Source organism: Mauremys mutica, chromosome 8 (genome assembly GCF_020497125.1).
Source record: "Mauremys mutica isolate MM-2020 ecotype Southern chromosome 8, ASM2049712v1, whole genome shotgun sequence".
Classification (NCBI taxonomy): domain Eukaryota; kingdom Metazoa; phylum Chordata; order Testudines; family Geoemydidae; genus Mauremys; species Mauremys mutica.
In genome coordinates, this window is record NC_059079.1 from 1,547,854 (window position 1) to 1,562,949 (window position 15,096).

The window sequence follows — 15,096 nt, forward strand, 5'->3', positions numbered from 1 at the left end:
CTTTGGTCTGCAACTGTTTTTTTCACTATGCTATTTCCGTAGTACAGGGTACTCCTCACTTCCACCTTTCTTGGTTTCTTATCGCATCTTGTCTGATGACTGAGTCCGTGAGCTATAAGTACCCAGCTCTCCCTTATAACATCATTCAGACAGCAGGAATGCTGTTATTGAGTTTGTTTTTAACCTACTATTCAAGTAGGTTAGAAGATACTTTAGATTGTAAGACCTTCTGGGCAGGAATTGTCTTTTTGTGTGTGCTCAGCAACCAGCACAAATGGTGCTTCAGTCCTGATTGGGGCCTTTGGGTGCTATTACAATATAAATATTAATAGCTACTGCTATTAATAACCTGTGGGGAAGTGCTTCCATTCTGAATGGAAGGAACAAGCCGAGTGAGGTTTTAAAATGAATGCAGTGGCACAGCCTGTCAGTCTGAGAATGCTGTGTATCTTCATCCTTCTTTTTCTTCTTTATTTTTTTAACAGCATCAAAAAGTGTTGAGGCTTTCCAGAACCTGTTGAAAGACATGGTTCCTACCCAAACAGATCACAATCTGATTTTAATTTGCTTATGCTATCTGTTGTCTGTACTGTACGTGGTGCATGACAAGATGTTAGCCTAGGCTCTGAATTTCCTTGATTTTTTTTTTTTGCACATTTTTGTCATTTGTTCATTTAGCTTTGTGGGTGGTATGCTAAAATGACTGAAGTTTTTAATTCCAACATGATTCTTTATGTGGTAATGACAAATGCTTAACTTCTTGTTCAGCCTTTTAAGTCAGCACATGTGACATCCCAGATCTCCAGGAATGCAACATGTGAATGCATGATGCTGTTGGTTGCTACAGGACACAGCCTAGCAGAATAGCTTCTGAAGCGCCTGCTTTCTGAGCAGGTTTCATATCCCTATAATGCCCAGACACAATGAGATGAATGCAGGATGAAGTAGCAGCTGTACAAATACACAGAAAAGGATCCTGCTTAAGATGCATCTTACTGATCTCACAGACTGATAAGAGCAGAAAAAGAGTTATCTGTTAGTACAAAAGATGTTACCAGGAACATTACAAATGATGTCTTATTGATCCCCAAAGGAGCACTAACAGATACTGGTGTAAAAATGCAAGTTTTCCTAAGTCCAGACAAGCCTCAGGTTCCCCTTAGATTCTAAGTGTGTGTGTGTGGTGCATATAGTTGATTTTTTTCCCCCAAATACTCTCTCAACTTATTCTTTGAAAGAAAAAGTATGAAGTTTAACTTATGTTTAAAAACAAAACAAAAACACACCCCACAAAACCCTAGGGAACCACATACAAAAACCTGTTAAAAGGAAGTTAAGGTTGCAAAGTCAAAAGACTTGAAATTTAAGAAATGCCAAAAGTAAGGTTGCCCAGGCATTCAGTATTCTTTTTATCCTTATTATTCAGTGTGTGCCCTTACCAAGTAATTAATGAGTGTACAGCATACACATGAGAGAGCAGAATTAAGGTTACATTTACTAACTTAAGTACTTGACTTGACACCCTAAATATACTGTTTCTTTAAGTAATTCTATATACTCTTTATCCATCTTCTATAACCAATGTTTTTGTCCTGACTGAATGATTGACTGAATGACTCTTCAACTTTTGTGGTGTGGTGTTCATCTCCCTTGCCATTCTGCTCCATTCTTTGTGCTACCAGCAGCATGAAATTCACTGTAATCCTGATGACTGATGCATCTGTGCTCTCTTCAGAGATCATGATTCTAGTGAATTTAACTCTTACGTTGTGCTTGCCATAGAGTGGTATGGAGTACAGTGAAAGGTGCAGAGAATAGGAGAGATGCCACCAATGACCGAAGCCCCTGCCACGTCTGGGAATTGATTAGGTAAAATATGCCTAGGTGATCCTGTTAGATGAGTGTGAATGGTGACACTGTAAGGAATCTAGCCATACTAGGCTTTAACCTGCTCTCTAAGCAGTTGCTGTACCGTTTGAGCTAAAGAAGAATGCATGGCCAAAAAGCTTCCTTAACACAGAGTTAAGGTTCCATCTAGTTTAAGGCCAGAAGGGACTGTAAGATCATTGAGTCTGACCTGCTGTGTATTCTGGGCTGTTCATCCAAATATCCTTATATTGGGCTCAATGACTTTAAAGCATTTCGGTCCTAAACATTGAGTGCCATAGGCAGAGAATGGGAGAGATGCCACCAATGACTGAAGCCCCTGCCATGTCAGGGAATTGATTAGGTGAAATATGCCTAGGTGATCCTAGCAGGGGATCCATGCTGTAGAGCAGTGGTTTTCAAACTTTTTTCCTGGGGATCTAGTTGAAGAAAATTGTTGATGCCTGTGACCCAACGGAGCTGAGAGGTTTGGGGTGTGGGAGGGGCTCAGGGCTGGGGCAGAGGGTTGGGGTGCAGGGGTGAGGATTGCAGGATGTGTCTGGGAATGAGGGGTTCAGGGTGTGGGAGAGGGCTCTGGACTGGGGAAGGGGGTTGGGGTGCAAGAGGGGGTCAAGGCTCTGGGCTGGGGCTGCAGGCTCTGGGGTGGGGCCAGAGATGAGGTGTTTGGGGTGCAGGAAGTGGTTCCAGTTTTGGGGAGGCTCAGGGCTGGGACAGGGAATTGGGACACAGGGTTGGGGTGCAGCCTTACCTCCGGTGGCTCCCGGTCCACAGCGCAGCCGGGTGCAGAGGCAGGCTTCCCACCTATCCTGGCACCGCGGCCCACGCTGCGCCCTGGAAGTGGCCAGCAACAGGTCTGGCTCCTAGGCGGAGGTGTGCAAGTGGCTCTGTGTGGCTCTTTCCAAAGGCACTGCCTTCCCCCCAGCTCCCAGCCAATGGGAGTGTGGAGCTGGTGCTCGGGGTTGGGGCAGCACGCAGAGCCCCGTGGCCCTCCTGTCTAGAAGCTGGACCCGCTGCTGGCCGCTTTTGGGGTACAGCAAGGTATCGGAACAGGTAGGCACTAGCCTGCCTTAGCTGGGCAGCACCGCCGATGGGACTTTTAATGTCCCAGTCAGTGGTGCTGACCAGAGCCACTAGGGTCCCTGGGTGCTGAGCAAGGGGACCCAGTGCCTTACATGTTGCGACCCAATACTTGGTTGTGACTTGAACGTTGAAAAACACTGCTGTAGAGGAAGGTGATGGTGAGGGTCCTCCCAAGGTCCCTGCCAGTCTGATCTGGGAGTGAGGGGGTGGAATTCCTTCCCAAGACAAAATCTGGTGATCAGTTGGACCCTGAGTATGTGAGCAAGATGCACCAGCCAGGCATCTAAGAAATAGGATTATATGTATGAACTCAGAGCACTAGTCCGTTCCATGTCCCATTACCAGCTGTGGCCAATCTCTGATGCTTTAGAGGAAGACGGGGGAAACAGACCCCAGAATATATCAGGCCGATTGTCCATATGACGGGGAGGAATCTTTCCTGACCCCTGCAGGCATCTATCTGAAGCATGAGATTTGATCATAGTTATTGTCTTAATGCAGAGCTACAAGTGTTATGAGTATGTTCAGCGCAACACACAGCTTCCTGTTTTTCCCATGGCCTGTGAAGGAGGGGAATGAACAGTGTGATTCACAGATACCAAGGCTGGATGGGACCATCAAGACTAACCAGTCTAAACTTCTCTCTCTCTCTCTCTCTTTCACACAAACACTGTAGAATTTATTTCATAAGCTGAATTCAAGCATGCTTTTAGAAAGATATCTAATTACACCTAATGACTCCAAGGGGTGTTGAATCTACCACCTTCCCTGGTAAGCTGTTCTAATGTTGAATTTTGTTTACTGTTAGGAGATTGCATCTTGTTTCAAGGTTGTTTGTTGAGCTTCAGAATCCAGTGGCTGGAAGCTGTTATGTTTTTGTCAGCAAGGTTGAAAACTCCCACACTATCATATATCTTTTTCCATGTGTAAGTACCTATACACAGAGATTAGGCCACCCCTGAACCTTCTCTGTGATAAGTTTAGTTCCTTAAGCCTCAGTGTAAGGTTTGTTTTTCATCCGCTGGATCATTTTTGGGATCCTCTTTCAAAATCTTGCTAGTATTTTCACATCCTTTTTCAAGTGAACAGGGCACAGTACTCCAGCATTGATCTGACCAATAAGGAGTATAGAGGCAAGATCTCTTACTTCTACTTTATATCTCCTCCTTATACATCCAAGGACTACATTAGCCATTTTTGCCACAGCATTGCAGTGAGTGCTCATGTTAGGGGTCATTGTAGGTAATCACCTCAAATCCCTTCTCTGAGTCACAGCTTTCCAAGCCAGTCTCCCATCTGGATAGATACAGATTGCATTCTTTGTTTCCAGATATATTACTTTGTTAAAACATGTTTTGTTGGATTGTAACGATCTGCAAAGGTGATTCAGATCACTCTGTCAGTAACCCATCTGTCCTCCTTGTTATTTAATACCACCAATCTTTGTCATCTGCAAATATTACCAGTACAGATTTCATTTAATTATCTGGATTAATTAAAAAAAACCCAACTGAATAGTGTTGGACCAAGCACGGATCCCTGAGAGACCCTGCTAGATATGCCCTGCTCCTTGATGTTTTCTCCATTAGCAACAATATTTTGAGATCTGTAACTGAGCCAATTTTAATCCATCTAACGTGTAAGCCTTGTTAGTTCCATATAATGCAAGTTTTTTAATCAAAATGTCATGTGGAACTAAGTCAAATGCCTAGGAGAAATCCAAGTGTACTGTATCAACATAGTTGCCTTTTATCAGGTAGACCTCCAACAAACCAAAACAAACCAACAACCACCCAGGCTTGTTTGGCAAAATCTGCCTTCTGACTGGCATTAATTATATTTTTAGCCTCTAATGCTTTGAAAGTCCTGAGTTAACCATTCCATTATCTTACCCAGGATTGATGTCAAGCTAACTGGTCTGTAGTTCCCTGGGTCGTCCCTTTTGTGCGCGCTCTCCCTCTCTCTCTCCTCTTTTTTTTTTTTTTAACGCATATTAACAGCCCTCCAATCCTTTGCAATTTTGCCAGATATCTAAGATTTGTTAAAAATTAACCTTAGTGATTCAGAGAGCTCCTCAGCTAGTTCTTGTAAGACTCTTGAGTGTAAGTTATCTGGCCTGTGGAACTGAAAGTGTTTAACAGATGTTGCATCACATCATCCTTTGTTACATATGGTAAACTTTCTGTTCCACCTGCAATACCATATGGGATGGACATATCCTTCTGGTTTGTTTCAGAGATAGACCAGTAATATCTATTGAATACTTCAGCCTCTTCTACATCACTATTTACAGTTTTACTGTCGGCATCTGGGAATGGACTTATACCTGACACGGGGTTTTTCTTGTTCCTAATAATTTTGTTAAAAATTTCTTCTGACTGTTTTTAACTCTTGTGGACATTAATATTTCATTTAAGGGAATCCTTTAGCTTCCCTTAAGTCACCTACATTTTTAATTTGTAACTTATATTCACTGCAATTTACTTCCCCTCTCTTCCATTCTTACTTATTTTATTACTGCTTTTACATCCACTTTTAACCAGGATGGCTTCTTGTCTAGTGTAACTTCTTTTCATGTCTATGGAATCATGGATGTTTAGGTACCTGGTAGGATGTCCTTAAATAGCTCCCAGTTTTCATTAACACTTCCCACTTTAAATTTAATGTTCCCATTTATGCTGACAGTTGTTTTAAACTTGAAAAACTGGCTCTTTGGGAGTTCCAAATATACATATTATTGGTCAGTGCTGTGTTCTCTTTGCGCAAAGTAAATGTACATTGATTGCGATCACTGGTGCCTAGGTAATTGCTGGTCTTAGGTCAGCACCTAACCTCCTTGTTTGTCAGAATGAGGTCCAATATTGAATTATGTTGGGCCTAATTTTGCGGGGGGAGGGACTCTGTACATCCTTTCTGTAGCACAGGCGACTTGCTACGTGTAGCATAGGTGTGAAATGGCCCATTTATCTCAGTGGGTGCTGTCAGCTGAATGAGGACACCCTGTAGAGATATTACATGTACTGAACATGCCTGTTCTTGTTTGCCATCACAAACTCAGTCTGTCATGCCTAGTGAACCTGGTAGGAATTCAGTGAGCATCTCCCAGCACAGAATTGCTCCAGCTCTTCTTGTGTAATTTTTACCATGGTACCAAGTCCCCCTCATATCAGCCCAGTGGCACACTACCATACTAGACTTTATATCATGCGCACAATAATGCCCCCCAGCCTGTCCCAGGATGGGATTTGGCACTAGATGATTACTGGTGGAGTGCTGAAATTCCTCAGACTGGCACTCACCCTTCCCTTCCAAAAGATAAATCTGCAATAACTTGAAATATTTTGTTTTCTAAATTGGTTCTAGATAGTGTTTAGTATTTGAGCTTAGGGGCAGTCCAAGGACAAATGGTTCCAAATATTTGAGAATTAAAAGCAGGTGATTTTGGGGTGCTGTAACTTGGGAGCTCCTTGACCAAATGATCCAAGACGTGCACCACCAACATATACCAGGGCTTTGGAGCAGAGCGCTGAGCTGGAGCTGGAGCGCGGAGAAGCTCTGGAGCAGTGGAGCTGCAGGTTTTTGCCTGGAGCTGGAGCAGAGCCGGAGCACAGGTCCAAAGCCCTGACATATACTCCGATCCCTTAACAGTTATAGCAGTTTTCAAGAGACCTAGGCATATAGACTTTAGAACTGATTTTTTTTCCAAGGTGCTCTCACAAAGTTGCCCAACTGTAAGCATGGCAATTACTATCGCGCCTCCATAATTCCCATCAGTGTTCCTGCTAATATTTTCCATTCATGTGCGGAATGAATTTTGTTATGTGCAGCACCAGTATCGAGGTAATATGCGGATGTGTGCCATCACTTCCATACTTTCACGGCAACCCTTATCCCACTAAGAGCTCACAATGTCCCACTGCTAGTACCATCTTAGGGATGATCTGTCTTCAGGTGATGTCTGCAATACCTATCTGTTCATTCCTACAAGCCTCCTTCTACAAGGATCAATACATGCTTTGCAAACTATACATATAAATGCACCACTGAAATGCAGCCACCTTTGAGGAAGAAAGTCAGCAGCCAGCTAGGCCAACAGCATAGAGAGCACTGTGCAATAGTTTGGAAAGAGGAGGGGAATTTTGGATAGGAAGAATGTTTTCCTCTTATGCAAAATGCTTGAAATATTCAATGTTCAGACTGAGCTTCATCTGTAAAGGTCTCATATGAATGTAAAATATAATATCGCAATTTAGAAATCAAAGTAAATGTTTTTTTTTAAATCAGGACACTAAGGCTCAAAATATTTTTAAAAAAAACTCACATTCCCTTTACTATCATCCTCTTGTATTAACAATACAAAGCACTTTAAAAGTCCTATAAACTATTCAGCCTTCATGTTGTTTATATTTTACACTGGATTAGCTTGGACAATTAAAGTAGCACAGTCAAGTTCACCTTCAGATTCTCATGCACACACACAATGTTCCAGTGTCTCGGTTATTACAGTGAAACACATACAGCTCTGTAAATTTACACAGCACTTTACAAATACATGGGCTCAGGCAAAATTTCACTTGACATGAAGTTCTCCCACTTCTTTCCATGAGGCCACTCACATGAGTAACAGCTACATGAGTAATACTTTACTGGATCAGGCCCCTAGATAAACCACATTTCCTCCTGCCCACAAAAAGCTTTGCAAACACTGTGAGGGGTTTAAATTCACAACAGGGAATTATTGTTACTGGAAATCAGACAAAAACAGTCACAAAAACATTTCCATTAGACCTAGTTTTGGTAATTTCCTTTTAAAACACAAATAAAAAAGCCAACAATATTTAGTGTTTTTCATTTATAAATATCACAGTGTTTTACACAGGAAGGTCAATATTATTATTCCCATCTGGAAAATGGGGAAACCGAGACACTGTGTGGGTTGAATTGGGGGTACAGAATAAACATCCCAACCTGTGGCCAGAACAGATACATACCCTCTTTGCAGTTGCTGTTCCAGACCCTGCGATTCCTGCACACTGGTCTAGTTATATTCCTTGCCATGTCCACTGGATACATATAACCATGGACTTTTTCCATTCCTTGGCCCATTCCTTAAGCCCCTTTCTGTAATGGCCTATGCATAGTTAGTGTGGAACCCAGTTCTGTGACATGCGGGAAGTACAGTGTCCTCTGTGCGCTCACTGAACAGTTCATAGAATCATAGAATTCAAGATCAGAAGGGACCATTATGATCATCTAGTCTGACCTCCTGCAAGATGCAGGCCACATAAGCCGATCCACCCACTCCTGAACTAATTCTCTCCCTTGACTCTGCTGTTGAATGCTCCAAATCTTGATTTAAAGACTTCAAGTAGCAGATAATCCACCAGCAAGCGACCCCTGCCCCATGCTTCGGAGGAAGGCGAAAAACCTCCAGGGCCACTGCCAATCTACCCTGGAGGAAAATTCCTTCCCGACCCCAAATATGGCAATCAGCTGAACCCCGAGCATGTGGGCAAGACTCTCCAGCCAGACCCTCTGGAAAAGGCTAACAATATCCCAATATTGACCCTTTGTACTAATTACCAGTGTGGCATGTTATTGACCTATTGACTAAACCTGTTATCCTATCATACCATCCCCTCCATAAACTTATCCAGCTTAATCTTAAAGTCATGGAGGTCCTTCGCCCCCACTGTTTCCCTCGGTAGGCTGTTCCAGAATTGCACTCCTCTGATGGTTAGAAACCTTCGTCTAATTTCAAGCCTAAATTTCCTGACTGACAATTTATATCCGTTTGTCCTCGTGTCCACATTAGCACTGAGCTGAAATAATTCTTCTCCTTCCCTGGTATTTATCCCTCTGATATATTTAAAGAGTGCAATCATATCTCCTCTTATCCTTCTTTTGGTTAAGGAAAACAAACCGAGCTCCTCAAGTCTCCTTTCATACGACAGGCTTTCCATTCCTCGGATCATTCTAGTGGCCCTTCTTTGTACCCGTTCCAGTTTGAATTCATCCTTCTTGAACATGGGAGACCAAAACTGCACACAATACTCCAAATGAGGTCTCACCAACACCTTATATAACGGGACTAGCACCTCCTTATCTCTACTAGAAATACCTCGCCTAATGCATCCCAAGACCGCATTAGCTTTTTTAACGGCCACATCACATTGCCTACTCATAGTCATCCTACGATCAACCAGGACTCCTAGGTCCTTCTCCTCGTCCGTTACTTCTAACTGGTGCGTCCCCAGCTTATAACTAAAATTCTTGTTAGTCATCCCTAAATGCATAATCTTACACTTCTCATTATTGAATTTCATCCTGTTACTAATACTCCAGTTTACAAGGTCATCCAAATCTCCCTGGAGGATATCCTGATCCTTTTCCGAATTGGCAATACCTCCCAACTTGGTGTCATCCGCAAACTTTATCAGCCCACTCCTACTTTTGGTTCCGAGGTTCCGATAAATAGATTAAATAAAATCGGACCCAAAACTGAACCTTGAGGAACTCCACTGGTAACCCCCCTCCAACCCGACAGATCACCCTTCAATATGACCCTCTGCAGTCTCCCCTTTAACCAGCTCCTTATCCACCTCTGGATTTTCATTTCGATCCCCATCTTTTCCAATTTAACCAGTAATTCCTTATGCGGTACCGTATCAAACGCCTTACCCATTCACATGTAGTGTAACCACGACAGTTCTGCTGCACTGGGGGACTTTGTGTGGCAACCTATTTTCCTGGGTGAATTTCAACAAATCTGTGCAAACCTGACATTCACCCTAATGAGGGTTGCATACGGCAACAAACGGACCCCGTAGTTTTCCCAAGGGGAGCTCAACCAACATATACTTGTTTATCATCAGAATATGTCTTCACTATATTTGTCTTACCTAGAGGTCTGTTCCTTTGCAATCTATAAATGAGAGAGGCTCACTCCTTCAGGCTGATACTTAAAGCTTTCATGGAGTGCTTGACACATGCTCTTACTTCTGAATTCAGAGCACAGTTCAAGTTGAGGGACAAAGTTATATTGATCCAGTGACTAACCTCAATGCAAGAAAATTTCTGCCAGCTGATCCAAGTATAATTGATCTCTCATGCAATGGTAAGCCAGGAACAGTGAAGTACTAATTTTGCCATTTTTTAAAAGCATGAGAAAAAATAAATGTAGGTAGTGTAACAGCGAAAAAAAAATTAAATGATAGGTAATGGCCAAGAATGAGGTTTATAAGACCTTTACATGAAGTTAAAACTTATCAACTGGTGTTTTATCGAGGCATTATCTCCTGGCTATTCAGATGGTGACAAAACACATTCTGGTAATTGATACTATGCTGACCAGGGGAGACAGGCATCACTTCGGTCCCCGCTGCTGGCTCTTTGACTCTAAATTGACAAGTCCCTTTGCAGTGGATGTTGGTGCTACTCCTTTGGCAGTGCCAACAGGTGGCTCTTTTGTTGAAAGGGTTTGGTTGCACACTCCAGGGCCCTCTTTCAGGCAGAGGGCTAAGGAAAGAGGAGTGGTAGAAAAGTGGGTCAAATATGTAAACATCGTTGTTGGTTAACCAATTTAAGAAAGCTACTTGCCAGCATGTGGGTCACACTCTGAGGGCATGTCTACACTTAAAATGCTGTCGAACTTCAGTGAAGACACTACTATGCTGATGGAAGAGCTTCTCCTGTCAGTATAGCTACCACCTCTCACAGAAGTGGATTCACTATGTCAACAAGAGAAGCTGTGTACACTGTCTGCGTAGTGCTGTATACACTGGGGGTTAGGTTGGTATAACTGTGTTGCTCAGGAGTGTGGATTTTTCATGCTCCTGAGCAGTATTGTTATACCGATGTAAGTTTGTAGTGTAGACCTGGTCTGATTGTCTGTGTATAGCTACAGCCGTGGTCCAGCAGCCTCTCAGCATGCATCTATCACGCTCTGGCTTCCACCAGCTTTGGTTATCACTTGCAGAGTGATCCTAACACACTCCTAGTGCTGGATTTTTCCCAAAAAACATATGTTTAGCATGGGACAGTGCAGACATATTAGGTCTGTTGCCCATCTAAGGGGATCAAGATACAACAGTTTGCCACTTCAAATGGAGTTACTGCCACAGTTCACTACACTGGATTAGTTTTGATTAGAGGATAAAACAAGTTTGTTTAACTACAAAGAGAGAGGTTTTAAGTGAATACAAGTACTAAGACATTAAAGTCAGAAATGGTTACAAGAAAAGTAAAGAGAAAATGCTATTACTAAACTTAAAAAACTAGCCCAAGGTGAAATTCTTACCACATATTTCGGCTAGTATTTCTGACCCAATTTCAGGTCAAGATCTGCTTTCGAGGTCCAATGGCTGGCTTCTTTTGTCCTCTGAGGTGAAATAGAGAGATGAACAGGGAGAGAGAACTTGGGGTGGTTTTGCCCCTCACTTTTATAGTTGTCACCTTTTTGAAGTGTATTTTCCAGAGAAAGACACACAGATAAAGCTCTTTCCAGCTCAGAGAAAGGAGACGTGGAGTCTTGTGGGAAAGAGGTTTCATGCCATTGTTTGCTAAGATGCAGAATTTGTTTGTTCCTGTCCCCCTTCTTTACCAAAGAATGGCTACATGATAGGTGATGGTCCATCAGCTTTGATGGCACCTGGCTAGAGGTCTTTTGAGAAACAGATTTACCCATTCCTCAGACTTGTGTGGTAAACACACGTTAGTCATGATTTCAGCTTATGTTCATACCTTTGCGTGTAATGTTGCTACATGCATTTCACCGTGATATTACTGACCAGCAAGTTACTAGTTTTTAAATGATACTTTACAAGGCATTTTCTGTGAAAAGATTATTATAGTAGTGTGTTGGGTGTGAATCCAGGGGTGCATTCCATCACAACCTCCTGGGTCTGAATTTTTGAGTTTGGTTTGCTCTCTTGAGTTATTACAACATCCTTGGAAAATGGACAGTATGGTCCTACAAGTTTTCTCCATTTTACTTTTTTCAATTGTATAATATTTCTATCAATATGTCAAGTATAAAAAAAACCTATCTGTGCTTTTGATATTCTTGTCAAAACTTAAATAGTCAAAACAGTAATACTGTGGTGTTGGTCTGAAAGTATCCTAATAATGGTATTGGTCCATTACTAAATGGAAATGGTAGAGTTATCAATAATTATGCAGAAAAGGCAGAATTGTTCAATAAATATTTGTTCTGTATTTGGGAAAAGACAGAGGATGATAACACTCTTTCTAGTCCTCTGGTGTCTCAGGAGGATATTAAACAACAGCTACCAAAATTAGATGTATTTAAATCAGTAGGTCAAGATAACTTGCATTGAAGAGTTTTAAAAGAAGTGGCTGAGGAGCTTGCTGGACCGTTGATGTTGATTTTCAATAAACCTTGGAGTACCAGAAGACTGGAAGAAAGCTAACGTTGGGCTAATATTTAAAAAGGGTAAACAGGATGACCTGAGTAAATTATAGGCCTTTGGTCTGACATGGATCCTGGGAAAGATAATGGAGTGACTGATATGGGACTCGATTAATAAAGAATTAAAGGAGGGTAATGTAATTAATGCAGATCATGGGTTTATGAACTATAGGTCCCAGCAGACTAATTTCATATTGTTATTTGATGAGGTTACAAGTTTGGTGGACAATTCAAGAAGGATGTTGATGTATTGGAGAGGGTTCAGAGAAGAGCCACAAAATGATTAAAGGATTAGAAAATATGCCTTAAATACAATGAGCTCAGTCTATTTAGTTTAGCAGAGAATGTTAAAGGGTGAATTGATCACATCTATAAATACCTACTTGGGGCACAAATAGTTAACAATGGATACTTCAATTTAGCAGAGAAGGTATACTGTGATCCCATGGCTGGAAGTTGAAACTAGACAAATTTAGACTGGAAATGCCTAAATTTTTAACAGTGAGAGTAATTGACCATTGGAGCAGTTTACCAAGGAGTTCTGGTAGATTCTGCATCACTGGCAATTTTTAAATCGAGATTGGATATCATTCTAAAAGCTCTGCTATAGGAATTATTTTGGGACAGTTCTCTGGCCTGTGTTATACAGGAGATCAGACTATATCACAGTAGTCCCTTTTGGCCCTGGAATCTATGAAATGTAAGTTAATGACACTTATATTAATGAGGAAATGTTGAATGTTTGAACAATTAGCTGTATGCGTTTGTATTTGTCCGTATAATTTTCTTACTGTTGTACATTTTTGATTGCTGAACAGCATGACCAATGCATATTTTATGCTTACTAATGCTTTTATTCGTTTCTGTAGAAGTTTTGCAAAGTCTCCTAAAGGTTCCTGAAAATCACATGGCAGGCATCCACCCTGTGGTACTGTAAGTGTGAAACCATTGCTGTCCCAGCTTTGCAAGAGGGGATAGTTCTATTTAGGAATGCTACCAATTTGAGTAATTGTCTATTTAATAATGCTTAAATCACTAGTAACTTTATGGCTTGTTTTACTTACTGCACCATTCTATATTCTGCAAAAATACTGTATCCATTAAAAAGAAAGATTTAAGAACAAAGTGTATTGGGAAGGTTCTCCTAAGAAAGGAATCCAATCACAGGTCTCTGGATGAACAGTTCTGGTCTTGCTTGTTTCTCTTTAGAAACTTAAGGGAGTTCAGGATGGAGAAGAGTACGCTCTGTAGTGAGCTTTGGTAGGCTGGAAGGATTCAAATTGAGGGACAGTTACAGCCGAATGTTTACAGTAGTGAATGCTGGAATCAGGACTTGGAAAGCAGCTTTCATTTTACACCATTATTTTTAAACTTGCTTATAACTTTCTAACAATTTTCCTTCAGGGTTGAAGCTTCCCAAAGCTGACTATTTTTGGAAAGTATAGTGTTACTCATGGACTATTCTCCTAATGATCTGTGGGCAAAGGTTACATAAATACTGATTAACTGCCCAAAAACTTTATTAATGCAGTTAAGGTTATTTAGTGCTCCCTTGTGGACTTACAGACCATGGACAGTGGATAAACATAACCCTCTGAAAACCAAGAAATACAATTAAGGTTATGTGTCCAACACCAAACCTGACCTACCCCTAACAAATTCTGCCATTTTGTGTGTTGTCTAATCCAATTCTATACCATCATTCCCCTTTGTACACTCTGTGGCCCTCACTGCTAGATGCCAGAGCTTGTACTGCCTTTTGAGGAGAGGTTGCAGCAGTTGGGGTCCTTATTTTCTGGGTGTTTATACATAACATCTGAAGAGAAGATCACAATGGGTGTGTCCTATGCTGCAATAAAAGGCTGCGTCTGGCCTGGGTCAGCTTGAGCTTTGGAGCTATAAAATAGCAGTGTAGATGTTTGGCCTCAGGCTGGAGCCCAGGCTCTGAGATCCCATGACAGGGGAGGATTGCTGAGCTTGGGCTTCAGCCCATGGTAAACATCTACTGTGAAATGACATAGCCTTAGATTATGAGCCTGAGTCAGTTGACCCAGGCTCTGAGAATCAGTTCCAGGGTTTTTTTATTGCAGTGCAAGTATACCAAATGTCTCCTTTTGTCTCTGACATCTAAGAATATGTGAAAGGAGTTTCAGGTTTGCTCAGACAGATGCCATTGACATTGCCCTAGGTATGTCAAGAAAATGGGGGAATATGATTGCTTATCTCAGTCTAATACTCTTGCATATTCTCAGTGCCCACTAGAACTCTATAGCTGCATTGCCATTCACCGATGCCTCTCTGCCACACTATTGTACCAGGGAGTTGTAGCCAGCTGTTAGCATATATCACAGAGCAGAACAAGGCTCAGTCAGGGGCAGCCAAACATGGTGTCCTAGAGGGAATTCTGAGGCCAGGGATGAACATTTATCAATATCTGGCAATTCTTCAGGGGTTTGTGAGGAGTAGGTAAATGGTTGAGTGTAAGTCAGGCTTAGCTAGCTACTGTTCAAGTCTAACCTAAGGTTGGCCAAAACCTAAGAGGAGTTCTTTGAATGCTTGTTCCTATCCATTCCAACCAAGTGTGTGCGTGCCACGGGCACGCCAGCTGGATGATTTTTCCCTTAGCAGCATCCGTAGGGTCGGCCTGGGCGCCCCCTGGAGTCGCGCCTTCATGGTGCCCAATATAGCACCCTGCCGGC

At 42.0% G+C, this 15,096-nt stretch overlaps 1 protein-coding gene across 1 annotated transcript in view; it reads left to right on the plus strand.

Moving 5' to 3' along the window:
• The window catches only part of ST3GAL3 (ST3 beta-galactoside alpha-2,3-sialyltransferase 3), a 364,281-nt gene that overhangs the window by 40,523 nt on the left and 308,662 nt on the right, over positions 1–15,096 (plus strand). The gene's annotated exons all lie outside the window — the stretch shown is intronic.